This window comes from Phyllostomus hastatus, unplaced genomic scaffold (genome assembly GCF_019186645.2).
Source record: "Phyllostomus hastatus isolate PE091 unplaced genomic scaffold, TTU_PhHast_1.1 phas_scaffold_78, whole genome shotgun sequence".
Lineage (NCBI taxonomy): Eukaryota > Metazoa > Chordata > Mammalia > Chiroptera > Phyllostomidae > Phyllostomus > Phyllostomus hastatus.
Window position 1 is genome coordinate 10,074,552 of NW_025334041.1, and position 15,202 is coordinate 10,089,753.

Sequence of the window (15,202 nt, forward strand, 5' to 3'; positions counted from 1 at the left end):
TGTGGCCGTCACAGGGACTATCGTTCAGCAACAAGGGACGGAGTGCTGATACGTACTAGAACATGGACAAACTCCAAAATCGTTGTGCTAAGTGAATGAAGCCAGTCACAAAAGGCCACACGTTGCACGATTCCTTTTACAGAAAACGTCCAGAATAGGTAAATCCAAAGACACAAAAAGCAGATTAGTGGTTGTCAGGGCTGAGTGTGGCGGTGGGGGTAGGCAGGGGCGGGGGGCGGGGGGCGGGGGCGGCGATGGGAAGTGACTGCTAACAGATTTCTTTTGGGGGTGAGGAAACTGTTCTGGAACCAGAGGTTGGCGTGGTTTGTGTGACTCTGAATACCCTAAACACCACTGAATTGGATGCTTCCAAAGAGTGACATTCAGGGTACGTGCATCAATCTCAGAAGGCTGTTATTTTATTATTATTTTTTTTAATCTGGTGCAGCATGATTAACATCAGGCAAAACAGAGTCCAGGACAAAAACTATTGATAGAAGTATAAAACGCTTTGGAAACATGCATGAACTTGTAATTAATTGCTCCCCTGGGTTATGGACAAGTGAAAGGCAAGGAGAGCTCTGAGCCAGGCCCCCGATCGAGGCGGGTGGGGGCGAGGGCAGAGCAAAGCCGTGCCGTGTGCGTCCGTGTGGCAACCGGTGACGAGGAGCATGCACTCACAGAGCCAGGGTGTCGAGGAGTGCGAGCCTGATTTTGTAGGCTTCTAAAGAAAGGAACGACAGTAGACGTTCTTGTTTTAAAGACGGCACCGTGGGCATCAAGTGCGGAGAGTGAACTACGGGGAGAAGCAGCAGCAAACAGGCGGGCCCGTCCGGAGGAGGGAAGGTGGGTGTCTGTGTGAGTTAGGACGGGCCATGGGGTTGGGCCAAGGGCCGTGTGGGTTTGGCTGTCTGGGGTAAGTGGGGAGGAGGAAACCAGGGTCACCCCGAGACTCCTTGCCAAGACAATCTAGCGTTAAATAAAGAAGACAGGAGAAAATGTGGGGGTGAACGGGCAGGGAAAAGTGAGTTTAATTGGAACCATATGAGGCACTTTGGGAAAATGGAAATTTAGATCTGAAATTTAGAAAAGCGGGGCTGGTAACAGCGATGCAGGAATCTTGACATAAGGCAGCCACTGTGTCCCGTTCTCTGATGCTAACTGTACAGAGAACTGGGAAATTACAGCACTTTAAGGTACTGAGTCGCCTTCTGTATTGTCTAATCAAGTCAGGGCCACGGACAGCTGATGATGGAAGGAGGTCAGGGGGCTGATACTGCCGGCCGCCTAATCAACCACCCTTCCCTCTTCTTTCTCATAGCAGAAGCCCTCATTTTGGGGAGGGGTGGCAGTTGCAATGGGCTCAGCTAAAAATATTTGATTTCTCAGGCTGTTAGACATTTACAGGGTAACCCTGTGACAATATTTACAGGGTAGACATTTACAGGGTAACCCTTTGCCAATATCCTGGCCAATGAGATGAGGGAGAAGTCCCCAAGGAGGGTGTCACTTGCTGAATAAAACAGCAACCCCTCCCCAATAGAAGGGCCCTCCCTCTTTGGTTTTTACACTTTCCTTTTTCTTTCTGCCCGTAGTACAGAGGTAAACCCAGAGACGCAGCAGCCATTTTGTGGCCACGAGGCAACCAGATTTAGGATGAGGTCCTACAGGCTAAGGTGATGAACACAGGCTGATCCTCTGATAGCATCACTTGACCTCCTGCACTGGCCCCGAACTGCTTTTCTTGGGAGTCCAGTTCCACAACACAACGAAACTTGTAACTGTCTGAGCCAGATTCTGACAGGTACGTTCTTCTGTTTTGGCTGCTGAATGCAATCCTGATGCAAGTCATATACATATATGCACAACAGAGCCAAATTTTTAGTGCATGCACATACATATATATATCTAAAAGATCATTATTTCAATTACTAAAAATAGTTGAAAAATGAAATACTCTTTATTCTTACCACCAAGACATACTGAAAGCAGTAAGGGGCTTAAGAGATCGTAGACGGCACTGGAGTTTTCTTTTTCCAAACAGTGTGATAAAACTGCAGCTTAAGGGAGCTGACGGGACCACCAGTAATAAGAAAATTCACCAGCACACACGTGTCTAGTAATGAGTGTGAGTGCGTGATGACACCCTTCGGACTTTGTCTGGATCCGGTAAACGGATCTGGCTCATTTCAACGGCTTCAGCCAGAGCAAATGTTCTTGAAATGGAATGGTTCACCTGATTCTCACAAGAACGATAACCTTTGGAAAAAGAGTCTTTCTAGTCTCGCAGGTGCACAGTAAACAGGAAGTAGCAGGTCCTCGCACCGCAGACTTCTGGCCCCTCCCAGAAGAGCTCTGACTGGGGTCCCGCTGGGCTCTAGGATTACATCTCTGGAACTACGGGCAGTAACGTTGTAGCGAACACTTCGCTGTTGCTTCTTCCACAAAGGTTCCCTTGTCCTCAGGGCAGGGGCCAGGTGGAAGACTTATATCTATGGCGACAGTGACTGCTTTGAAGACCCATCAGGAGAAAATTATCCCAGTCTTCAGGACCAGGAAAAGCTGGGTAACTGATCTGTTGTTATCTCCTAGTCACTGTGGATCGAGTAACAAGTGTTTGTATTTTTCTCTTTGTTTTGGCTGCTGGGAAGCTGACAGGTTTTTAATCCCACCTCCAGAAACTATGTTAGACCTGCTAGTAAACACACCTCTGGAGAATACCTGTGCCTTAAGATACATTCTCATTCTCTAAGACAGCTCTGGTTTTATCTCATTTTCTAGTTCGTGTGTTCTCTTGGCTCCAGTTGCATTATCTAACAATTTTATGTTGGTTACTACCTGTTTGTGTAAGTTCCTCAAATGCTTTATGGAACAGGGAACATTTAAAGCAAACAATTTTTTAAAGTCTCAGATAATAACAACAATAAGTAATCGCTAGTTTATCGAACCTTGCTATGAGCGAGGCACTGTTGTAGCACTGAACCTCCCTTTTTTGCCCTGATAGGAGATAAGTACCATTATGATGACGTCCATTTCACAGATGAGTAAACCGAGTCACAGGGAAGTTAGGTAATGTGTCCAAAACCACACGACAAGTAATGGAAGCAAGATTCAAACCCAGGTAGTCAGAATGACATAGGTCATACAAAAGAAGAAACAATAAATATTTGATTTCTAAAAGAAGTAGAGGCCTGAGCTGAGCCTGTTCCATCTTTAAAGGAGGTATCTATCATACGCCTTGTCCATACAGTGATGCTGGAGAATCCATATGAACAGACAGAATGAGGCAGTAAAAACCAAAAGGACAGGTAATCCAAAAATAACTGGCTTTTGATCTTGGATCATAAAAATATTCATTCACTCACTCACTCATTCATTCAATGCCTATTACGGCCAGGCATGGCCCGGGTGCTAGGAAGAGAGGTGAAGTGGACCCAGTCCCCACCCCACCCCCAGGAGCTCAGATGCAATACGGGCAAGTCAGACAGGTGAAGGGCACCTTGGGGTTCAGAGTGGGCTGCCGGTGGACCAGAGCAGGGCCTGACATGATCATTCCTAAAGGAGATTAGCTCTTGGCCTCCGTGACCCAACTGATAATGTGAATAAGAAGAATCAGTTCCCTGATAAGGCTGTTGCAGTGCTTTTATACATATTATCAAGATCGTAGCCCAGACCAGCACTCTGAGTGTTCAGCACCTGTGAGCCTGTAGCTGAGTGCACGGCAGCCTGGGCGCTTTGCTCTGACACACGCATGCACTTGCACACACACGTGGCCTCAGAAGCTCAAGGAGAGAGGCTGGATCCTGCCTCTTCCTCCCTCCTCCCAGGAGCCAACTTACAGTCCCCTGGCAGCCTGGCACTGGTTTCTGGATGGCGCTATCTCGGAATCAGTGTCTTTCGGGAATACATCGCCCACACAGGATGAATATTCCTTCAAGACACACTTGAAAATCATCCTCCGCAGTGCCTGGCCCCCGAGAGGCTCACCAGGCTCTTGTGCCGCACTTGTTCCGCTCCACCGAGTCTCTTTGGCACGCCACCAGTGCGGGGCACGGCATGGTTCCCCGGCTGCACAGCGGCACGGGTCAGGTTCCCGCTTGAACGGGCATAAGGAACGGGCCTATCGCAAAGGGGGAGTGTCAAGTGTGTTACTGGCTGGAGCCACGGAGAAACCATAGGTGCTGTGCCTGCTCTGCATCCACTGGGAGCCCTAGGTCTTTTTGGTTTTGTACTGCATAAAAAGGAATTAATCACTGCCTCATCCACCCCAGCTCACATGGAAGAGTTCCCTCTCCACGTTTGTTTTGTCACGCTCTCCACAGTCAGTCAAACATTACGGCTCTTTTCTAAATATTGCAGCAGCCAGATGGCAGGAACAGCAGCGGGACACGGCACGACTCTCCTAAGGACAACTTGGTGATGATGCGTCTTCACGCAGGACGGCGGCACTCGGCGGAGAGCCTTGGTCCAGAGAGACCTCAGCGGCTGCCCCACTTCATCCGGATTCCTCAAGCCAAAACACGATCATTCCAAGGGGAAGACACACGTTCAGCGCTGCAGTCAGAGACCGGCTGGTAGAACCCACACGGTCCTGCTCCTCGAGAGTCCGACTCGTGGGCAGAAGGACAGAAGGGCTAGCAGACCACCCAGGAGGACCTACCTCTCAAGACTCCCCTCTAGGCATTACATGACTGTACCCTAAAGTCCCAAATACTTCTGCACCACATTCCAGGGGTATTTATAGCAATGTTTGCCCAGTTACTTTTGTAGTATTTTTTTTAACTTAACCATTAATGAACTTATAGTTATAAATCCTAGAATGTAGGGAAGTGGACCATTCCTGGTGAAAATGCCTCATGGTCTCTTCTAGAGTTAATGGCATTTTGGTTCCTCAGACCTTTTCCAGGCTCCTTGATGTATTCTCTGTGTGTGTTTAAGTGACTGTAAAATCACAACCTGCACTATATGCTTTCGGAACAATACATCTCCCGAAAAGAGCGTTGCCAGGCTGGACCAGCTGGCTTCCTCCCGTTCCTAAAACTGTATGTTCTTAGACACACGCTGCCTCCATCCCTTCTGCTGCCGGCTAACCTCAGGCTGTGTAACACCGCCGCACACTGACAACGATATGAACACAAGAGACTCCCGGAAAGGAGCATAAAGGGGGCGTGGCAGGGAGCCAGCCCTCACGTCGCTGCTGCCTGCCCGATGCCTCTACCCTCACTGGGGGCGGCTCAAACAGCCTGGTTATGGTCGCGTGTGTAGGGTCTGAGGTCTGTGCAGCCAGGTTCTGAACTCTGCCTCCTCTGAGCAAGGCAGGCAACCCTTTGTTTTCTCAGCTGTCAGAAGGCATGGCCACAGTTGTGTTGTATCGTACGAGGTGATGCACGCTAAGGCATCCGGTCAAGCCCACACCCCCAACTCCCCACCCTGCACCCCCACCCTTGCAGCGTCTACTCCATTTCCTGTAATTCCCCAAACTTCTTTTGCTCCCTTGCCCTTTTCATTTCTCCCGATTTGGTTTCTGTGGCTTTTAAATGCGTCTCTGAAAGGCACTGGCTGGAAAGCCACCCTCATCTGGGCATTCAGTTTGTATCCACTTTCCTGTTGAGGGGAAGACTCAGCTAAACCACGTGCGAACATCTCTGGGGAAGAACTTCACAAATGTTGACATGTGCACACTGGTGTGACCACTGCTTAGGTGGAGGTGGGGCGTTTCCCCAGCACCCCCCCCCCCCGCCCCCAACCTCCCCGCATGGGGTACCCTGTCAAGGTCACTACCAGGCCCAAAGGCAACCCCTCTTCCAACATTCATCGCGGTAGTTAGCTTTGTGGAAAGCTAAAGAAAAAATATTCAGGGAAGGCTAGAGTCCCAGTGATAACTGTTACTACTGACCACGAGGAATGCACTTCCAATCCTTGCTCGGAAGAGAGGGAAGATTCTGGAAAGGAGGGGAAGGGCCCGAACTTTCTAAACCACACAGGTCCTGTCGAACAGGTCCCTTGTTTTGCAGCCAAGACCCGAGGTTCAGAGAGGCGAAGTGACAGCCCAACTTCCTGCTACGGAGCAACTTTCCTTCCAAACGCAGCCCGTCACAGAACACCCCGGGTGTCAGGAGGCTGGCTGTGCGTCCCGGGGCGGGGGCGGACGGGTGGGGGTGGGAACAGCACTCCCCGGTCCTGGCAGAACTTCTCTCCAGGGAGCAGCGCACACTCGGTCCCCGTGTCGCCCCCGCTCCCGCCGCAGGCACCTCCACGCGGCTGGCACGCCACGTTCAGAAGACGCTGTTCCTGGAGCCAGTGCCTGCCCGCCCACGGCGGCCGGGCTGGGCTCCCCCCACACTCCAAGACCCGCAGTGCCCTCTCCCCCAAACCTGCTGCCCTGCCACCTGCGGGGTGCACTGAGGGGGTGGGAGAGGGGAGGGCCTCTGCCACCTCCTCCGGACTGCTCCAAAGGACCTTAAAGCCCCTTCGTGGCCACATCTAAATTTCTGGAGCCCCGGGAGGGGAGTCCCGAGACCTGCGCCCCGGCCTCAGTCCGGTCACCACGAGCTGTGTGACCTTGGGCAAGTCACTTCCCATCTCCAGACCGGGCTCCACTTGGGGGGCTGTTTCTGTGTCCCCACAGCCACCTGCAGTTCTGCGATTTCCTAGTTCTTTACTCCACCCAAGCGTTCCCGAGACAGCCCCCGCCTCAGCGAGACCCCAGCCTTTTGTTCTGGGGGTGACACGGTGAAGGGAGGAGGGGAGAGCTCGGAAAAGGGTCAGGCCGGGCGGCCTTGGCGCTAGGGGCCGCTCACTGGACGGTCGGGTCGCGGGAAGTCACCCGACAGCCCCGAGGCGACCTCTCCCTTCTGCGATCCCGTTACCGCCGGGCCCGGGAGGCCGAGCGCGGCGGGCGCAGGGTGTCGGGCACCGGTGCAGCGCGACACCTCTTCGACGGCTCCGGGGGAAGGCCCACCGGACGCGGGCACGCGCGGGGCATCCCTGTCCCCGCCGAGGGTCGCTCCGCCCCGGGACGGGCCGGGCAGCCGCGAGAGCCCTTCCCCCCACCCTCAGTCACCGACCCGCTACCTGCCGCTGGCCGCGCCTGGGGCCGGACGGAACTCGAGCTGCGGCTGACGTCCTCGCTGCAGCCTGCGGGCTCCGGGCTCCGTCCCGCAGCGCCCGAGCTCCCGGCGACGCTGCTGCGGCTGCGCTGCGCTCCGGGCTGCGCTCCGTGCAGTGCCTGGTGCGCCCCGCTCGCTCCCCGGCCGCCAGCTCTGGTGCTGCCGGGACGCGGAGGCGGGGCTGTCGCCCCCACCTGCTCCGCCGGCTCCAGCCCAGGAGCCGCCGCCCCGGAGCTCGTGCCAGCGACGCGCGCAGGGCGGCCGTGCGGGCGGGGTCGCTCGGGATCAAGGAGGCGGGTCCCAGCCGCGGGCGCGCCTCTGCGGGAGAGTCCCAAGTCTGAGCTGCGGAGGGAGTGAGGCCTAGAAGGGGCTGCGGTGCGGGAGACACGCGGCCCAGCGCCCCACTCTGGGGACACTCCACTCCTCCAATTTATTCCCGAGTATTTGGAACCCTTCCTGTGCTCCAGGCGGTGTCGTGAGACTAAAGAGAGGACAAGATCGCCTCTCGCCCCGGCAGAGTTCGCAGTCTAGAAAGGGAAACCGACTCACAGGCAACTACCACCGGCATCCAAGAGCGGGCGGTCACAGACGGGGCTCCAGATCCAGACTCCGGGGAGATCGGGGAAGGCTGCTGGCGGAGCTAAGGTCTAAGGGATCTGAAAGATGAGCGGGAATTGCCCGAGTGGAGGCGTGGCCTTGGGGAGGTGGGCTGCGCCAGGCGCGGCCCGAGGGGCGAGGAAGGGGGCTGCCTGTGAAAACCCAAACAAGTCTGAGCAGCCCGAAGTCCTTGGTACGGCCAGAGAATCCCCGTCACACTCCGTGTTCAGGCCCCTTGGAGGGTGCAGGAAGTCTGGGTCTCAGGCTGGATGTACTCCTCTAAGCGCAGTGGTGGTTTGGTGAGGATTCCCTCCCTATCTCCCCTGTCCTGTCCTCTCCTGCCAGCGGAGGAGGAGGAGCCGGGAGGATTTTCGCGGAGGGTTCACTGAGCCCTGCAAGGTTTGAGCGGCTGGTCCCCTGAGCCAGGGACTCTGCAGGGCCAGGTTCTGGAGCAGCTGCTCTCAAAGTATGTCTCCCAAGCGGCCCTTCGCTGTTTCCTTAATTACTCGTGTTTATGGCCTGACAATGTGTAGGCTTATATTTATAGCAATGATAATTGACTCACTCCTGATGTCTTTCGATCCTGTGTTGTCAAGAACACGGGTTTGCGTTTGATTTAGGTGAAGAAGGGTGTGTGCGCGGCCGGCGGAAACCAATGGGGCCCACCTGTTTCTTCTGTGCTCCTCCTCCTGCCTTTCCCCCTTTACGACCGCACAAATCTAAAACACTGTGCCCAGCCTGAAATGCATAAACCATTTTGCACAGGTGACCACTATTTAAAACATGGCCAATCTGCCCCCCTCCCCCCGCTATTGAAACATTAACAGACACTCTCCTTCTCTGGATCCCTAATGCTCCTGCTTATCGAACATGTAAGGGTTAGTATACGGATACGAAGAGGACGAAAAGATAAATTAGCAGAGGAGACTTTCCCGTGAGCCCACCGAGTTCCTTTCCCATCAGGTCTTCCGCTGAGTGGCCCAAGGAGGAGCTGGTTGAGTGGAAAGGCTGTTATCTTAAGGGATAGAGCAGATGATTGGTGGAAGAAAGGGCTACAGGTTGGAGAGGCTTGGGAAATGACGAGTGAGGCAAGGGGGGACGTCGGGGCTGAAAGCTCGGGTGCCCAAAGTTTCCTGTCACCGTGAAGTCGCTCTGCCATCGGTGTCTTGTCTCTGGGGACACCGGAGTTAGAACTGGAGCGAGGGATTCTCTGAAATGCCTCCCCAGACCTGTTCTTTGAGACACCGACAAGGGGCGTGCTGAACGGTGTTTCACAAAGTGTCAAAGTCTTTGATCCTTCTAAGCACATAACATAAAATAATACCAAAAAAAACCCCCTTGATCTTGGAGACAAAAGATGTGGATTTGAGCTGTCGCCAGCTAGCTGTGTGATGTTTACTATTTCGGTAGCTTGTTGGGCCCTGAAAGCCTGAATTCTTTTTTTAAAGACTTTATTTATTTATTTATTTTTAGAGCGAGGAGAAGCAAGGGAGAGAGGGAGGGAAACATCAATGTGGGAGAGATACATCGTCAGGTTGCCTCTCACTCACCCGCAAATGGCGACCTGGCTGCAACCCAGGCATGTGCCCTGACTGGGAATTGAACTGGTGACCTTCTGGTTCGCAGGCCAGCACTCAGCCCACTGAGCCACACCAGCCAGGGCAAAACCTTATTTCTTTTGTTTACAAAACAGGTGTAATAATTTCTGCTATGCCTCAGAGTCATTATAGAATGCTAAAAGGTGAATTCTATGAAATTCCTAAAATTGAAAGCACATAGTTTTACTGATAAGGGCCATAGAAATTTAGGAAACTTTACCATTTTAAATGAAGCTGCGCTTACTGGAAACACCAACTGAAAGAAAATTATTATTTAAAGTGAGAAATGTTACTGGTAACTGTTCTCAACTTCACAAAAACGGCCTCATGCTATTTCAGAGTATTTCCCTTCACCCACAAAATGGTCACCTCCTTTTGCAGTGCGGTGCGGAAGAAGAGGGTGCTGGACCGTCTGAGTCCCCTCCTCACTTCTGTCCAGGTCTGCCACATTTCTAAGGTTAGTTATGGTCCACCTGGCTTTTTCATGCATCTGCGGTAACTGATCTCCATTAGCCACAAGGCGAATTGCTTTCCGCTTCTTTGCTGAAGTGACTATTTACCGTGGTCACTATAGTGATGACAGTTTACCGAGGGCTTCCTCCGGTGTCATCATAACGATTGTCCTCATCACCTAGGGTTTGGTGCCCATATCTGAGATGACGACATGGAAGCTCAGAAGCTCCCGAGCGTGAGAAGTCTCAAGGCTGGTAAGGGGGCACTCGGCTCCCCTCCCACTGCCCAGCGCAGCGCCTGGGGCAGAGCGCGCTGGCTGGAGGCACAGCCGGATGGATGGATGACTCAGGACCACCGCAGCTTAGCTGTGCCCGGGGCAGCTTCCAGCCGGGTCAGAGCCATCAGGCCACATTGCAAGCCTTTAGACATGGAATTTATCTTTCTTTTGGATTACTTCTTTCTGTCAGCGGGACTAACAGTCACGGGTTCTCTGAAGCCAAAAACCCGGGTCATCCTGGCCTTTCCTGGACCTCCACCTCCGACCGCTGGTCCACCCCAAAGCCCTACGCATTCCGCCTCCCAGCCGCCTCCTTCGCCTGGCTGTGCCCTGTGGTCGCTGCTGCAGTTCAGGCCTGGTCCGCCGCCATCCTCCCCAAACTGCTGTGTCTGGCTCCAGGGTTCTACCCACTCGTCTCAGCTGTTCTCTGCTCTGCATCCGCAGCGATCTTCTGAAAGTGAAAATTTAATCATCTAACTCGCCTGCTTACAACCCTTCTGTCGGTCCCGTTTGATCTCAAGACAGAACCTAACTGACTAACTCAGTGCGCAGCCGATAAAGCCCTTCCAGATCTGCCCCTCCACCGCCCCCTCATGGTCCAAACCTCACCTTCCTCTCCAGCCCCCCCAGAGGACTGGGAACCCCAAGCCCTCCCCTTGTCTTAGGATACCATTCCTCCCAGCGACCTGGAGAACTCCTCCTCCTCCTTCAAGACCAGTGCCTGCTTCCTCTAGGACTGCTTTCCGAGCCCTCCAGGAGACCAGGCCCCTCTTCTGGACATTTAACACCCTTCCCCTCCATTGGCACTGTGGCGCTTCAGGCATGCTGCACAGCTGCGGGTGTCTTTGTCGCCGAAGCAGCAGCGCCGCTGAAACAGCAGCACCCCTTCCTTTACCTATCATTTCACTTTCCGCGGTTTCAGTTACCAGTGGTCAACTGCAGCCCCAAAATATTAAATGGAAAATCCAGAAATAAACAATCCATAAGTTTTACATTGCAACCCATTCTCAGCACATCCCTTCACCTCATCACACAGGCGCTGGGGCACCTCACGCCCTCACAAGAAGGGGGAGGACAGTCCAGGGAGATATTTTGAGAAAGAGGTCACACTCACACGACTCTTATTACAGCATGTGGTTACAAGTGTTCTATTTTATTTAGTTATTGTTAATCTCGCACTGTGTCTAACGAATAAATTAAACTTTCTCCTGAGGGGATATATGTAAAGGAAAAACATGGTATATATAGCATGTGGTACCATCCACGGTTTCAGCATCCACAAGGGTCTTGGGAAGTATCCCCCATAGATAAAAGGGACCACTGTGTCCTCAAGGGTAGAAACGGTGTCATTGTCCCAGTACTACCAGCACCTAGCACAGTAGGCATCATGCAGTAATTAGCATTCAATAAGTGTTTAATTGATTAATTAACAAAGAATCTTTAGCCCTCTTGTACTCATCTGCCCAGGAAAACTTCTGCTTGGAGGTGATAAGGCAGGGGAAAGGGAGGTTCTGTTTCTCTCTGGGTGAGAAAGGACTTTGGCCAAACCTGAAATCACGGAGCAGTTTGGAACAGTGGTAGAATAAGAAAGACCGATTCTGAGCAATTCCTGAGTCGGATTGCAACTCTGTAGCTTTGTTCTCTTATTTAAAGGGAGGCAAACTTCTGGACAAACAGCCACACACATTTCAAATGTGAAAACAGAAAAGTAGCTCAAGGTTAAACAGATAGACTTTACATGTTTCTGCCAATGTGGGCTGGCTGAGTTCGCAGTGCCTGAGCAGAGACACCCTGTTGGCAAAGGTAACGGAGAACGGACCGTTCTCGAGGAGTCCTGGAGCTGGACACATGACAATGATAACAAGGGGTGGTCTGTGACACGGTGTTAAATCGCCACTCAATGGCAACAAAGGAGAGTGACAGCTCCACTGTCTGAACGGCCGGCCAACCAGATGACACAGCCAGGCCTTGGTTACTCAGCTCTCAAGTAGAAAGAGAAAGTGGAGTCTTCCTCTTCTTACAGCCGTTGCCTTTGTTTCCCTGTCTTTAAGAAGACTGGTGCAATATTTCTACTTTTTCCCCAATGCTGGTCTTTCTTGATCAGAGACAACATACGGCTAAAGGAAGACAACGTGTCCGGTCGGAAAAAAACATCTGAATGCTTGTCTCACAACATCGCCTGCAGGTGCTCTACGGCTTAGGCAGAAAGCAAGGCTGCATCCTGAGACCTCTTGAAAAGGGATGATCATAAATCAAAGTGCATTTTAATCAGCTTACAGTATTTCTCCCTCTTCTTGGCTCTTCAGGCGAATAGTCAGGAGGCACGTAGTGAAGACGGGGAAGGAACGAGGCTGGAAAAATCTGCTGAAGGGTGAAACCGCAGCTGGGAAGCCTGATTAGGGTACCAAAGGCCACGTGATCCAGCCCAGAAAAAGCACATGGGAACTTCAGGGTGTGACTCTCAGTATATCTCCAGGCATGGAAAATAACACCCAGGCCCACCCTCTGGCCTGTGCTCTGAGCCGCCACCCCATGCTGTCTCTGAGGTCGAAACTCAGTGTGATCTCCCAGGTGTGGGCGAATGAGGACCACAGGCGGCAGGCTGGTGATGCACCTTCTTGTGCTTGAAAGTCAAGTAAAAAAAGTCTTATTCAAGGTTTCTCTTATTTTGTTTTTAATGATAAAATGATATATATTCTTGCCTCCTTGTCAAAAGAACTTGGGAAACACAGAACATTACAAAGAAGGAAGTTGACAGATAACGCAAAGAAGGAAGTTTATATCGGTCTGTAGTACTGATAAGCACAGATAATATTTTGATGTATTTCTCTGAAACACATGCTCTCCCATCCATATATATTATATATGTATCCACACGCTCTGCTTTTTTCACTTAAGATTATATCATAAGCAAAATTCCGTGTCCGTAGTCCAGAGTTAAGAACGGAGGAACCCAGGTGCCTGAGGCTTTGCTGCAGTTCCCTCCCCATTTGACGGGCCAGCCTGGAAGTGACGTCATTCTTCATGGCAGCTGGGTTTAAAAATCCAGTGTTTATTTGGAGTGAGAGCGAGGGCTAGCAGCCTCTCATGGATGAAAAGTCTGCGTCTGTAAAATAAAAAGGCCTTTTGCCAGGAGCCAAATCAAAGAGAGGAAAGGCATGGAGCTCAGTGATTGCAGAATCGGACCCCCCTGCTGTGTCTTCTGCTTGGGGTCACGGCTACCTTAGCCAGTGGAATCGAGGAGAAAGGCTTCACGTGGTTGATTTTGCTCCTCTCTGTCATGCACACTGTCAAGGCCATTGACTGTCTTCTAGTTGTTATCTACAAGGGGGAACGGCTTCCTGGGGTTCTTCTACCAACTCCTCTTTCAGAGGGGGAAAGAAGAAGGGGCAAGTCCGGGTACTTTGGCACATGGGGAATAACACGGTGCCTACACACTCTTCTGTCTTCATCGGCCCGGGAAAGGGCTCTGAGTAGCTGGATTGCTCAGTGACAAACTTGCACAGGGAGTTTTCAAATCATGCTTATCTTTGGAGAGATGTTCTGTTAGCTATCTTCTTCCCTGATGCAGTTCGACAGATTCTTTCCCTCCACAGTTTATCTCATTAGTGCATTTTGGCCTTTCCCCCCATCAGCAGTGAAACTGGGTTCTCAAGGGCCCAGGAGTTGAACAATCTAATATACTTATAAAGCATTCCAGTGGGTCTTTTGTTCTAAAGCCTTCAAATCGAATCAGTGAAACATGGACAGAAATGCTGTATGTGTGTGTGTGCTCTTGACCTTCCTGAGATAAAATGTCGTTTCTCCCAGGTACTGAGATTGGGATAGATAGACTTTGAACATAGCAACTTTAATTTCCAGAATCTATAGGATCCATTGACAGAAATGATGAATCCCTAATAAAGAGAAAATTAATCCAGATTAATCTATTAGTTTATTTCACTTCTCAATAATTTCAATGAAGGACCCACTAAAGTAGTTTGGATAATACAGTCAAGGAACAAAAACATGGTTTTTTGGTTTTGCATTTTAAAAACTCACTTTTTAAATCAAAGTATCATGTTCATCAGTTAAAATAGCGCTAAAAGGCTTATGTGAAAAACAGAATTTCTGTACTCCAACTTTCACTTTCTTCGCAGAAGCAATTACTCTCAACTCCTAGTTTTTTTAAATCTATGCCCATATTTTTAACAATGTGTATAAGTGCTATTGCTCAGTTAATCTGCTTTAGACACCTGTCTAACTTCTACTATAGTAGATGAGGACTCAGCTTTTGTAATTGCCTCGTTTTAATATTTGTTTAGTTTTCTTTTTATCTATTGCTAAGTTTTCTTGCACTCTTTGCAGTTTCTTGGTACACATTTGAGATAATCTATCCATTCCGTGCTCCTGGTCCAAACCAGACTGGTTGCTCCTCGGGCCCCTTATACAGCTGCCAATCTGGAAGCTTCCACGCTCTTCCTCCCGTGCCGGATATTGTTTCCTGGAATCCACATTCTCTTCTTTCTTGTCTTCTTCCCTAGCACATTCTTCAGTAGTTGAGACTTTACACACGTGTGTGTTCTTTTTTCCAGGCATTGAACTCTAGGATGGAAATGACATCCCTTGAAGTTTTGATGGCACAGTTCCCCTGTCTTCTAGCCCCCAGTGGCGCCATGGCCAAGTCCATTGCTAGTCTTAGCCCCGATCCTTTGTTTGTGAACTTCCCTTAGATCCTCCCTGTATGACCAGTCATCTGAAATCTTATCAGGATTGGCCTTGGTGGGTCCTTTCTTGTTTATTATACTTGGTAGTTAAGATGGGAACTTTCAGGTTTCATATTTTTTTTAAATAAAGGTTTTATTTATTTATTTTTAGAGAGGGAAGGGAGGAAGATAGAGAGAGAGAGAATCATCAATGTGCGGTTGCTGGGGGCCATGGCCTGCAACCCAGGCATGTGCCCTGGCTGGGAATCGAACCTGCGACACTTTGGTTCACAGCCCGCGCTCAATCCACTGAGCTACGCCAGCCAGGGCCTCAGGTTTCATATTAATAACACATTTATGGTTGTTGGGTGGGGTGGATTTTCAAATAATGATTCAAAAATATACAAGCTTAGTGGCTTGAGAAAGTTGAAATCGATTAGTCCAGAAGTCTCCTCTGCTCGTCACTTGCTGCCCCTCCAGGAT

At 50.9% G+C, this 15,202-nt stretch overlaps 1 protein-coding gene and 1 long non-coding RNA gene across 2 annotated transcripts in view; one reads left to right on the top strand and one right to left on the bottom strand.

Annotated features, from left to right (window-relative positions):
* Positions 1-7,307, bottom strand: part of WIPF3 (WAS/WASL interacting protein family member 3) — a 72,857-nt gene extending 65,550 nt beyond the window's left edge. Inside the window, exon 1 of the mRNA XM_045827180.1 lies at positions 7,075-7,307. The gene's annotated coding sequence lies outside the window, so the exon portion shown is untranslated. The remainder of the gene's footprint in view (positions 1-7,074) is intronic.
* A 109-nt stretch (positions 7,308-7,416) lies between these two features.
* On the top strand, positions 7,417-10,941 carry LOC123811166. The gene is made up of 3 exons (XR_006784361.1): positions 7,417-7,754; positions 9,686-9,761; positions 9,940-10,941. It is a non-coding gene; the product is annotated as an uncharacterized LOC123811166 (long non-coding RNA).
* The last annotated feature ends 4,261 nt before the right edge of the window (positions 10,942-15,202 follow it).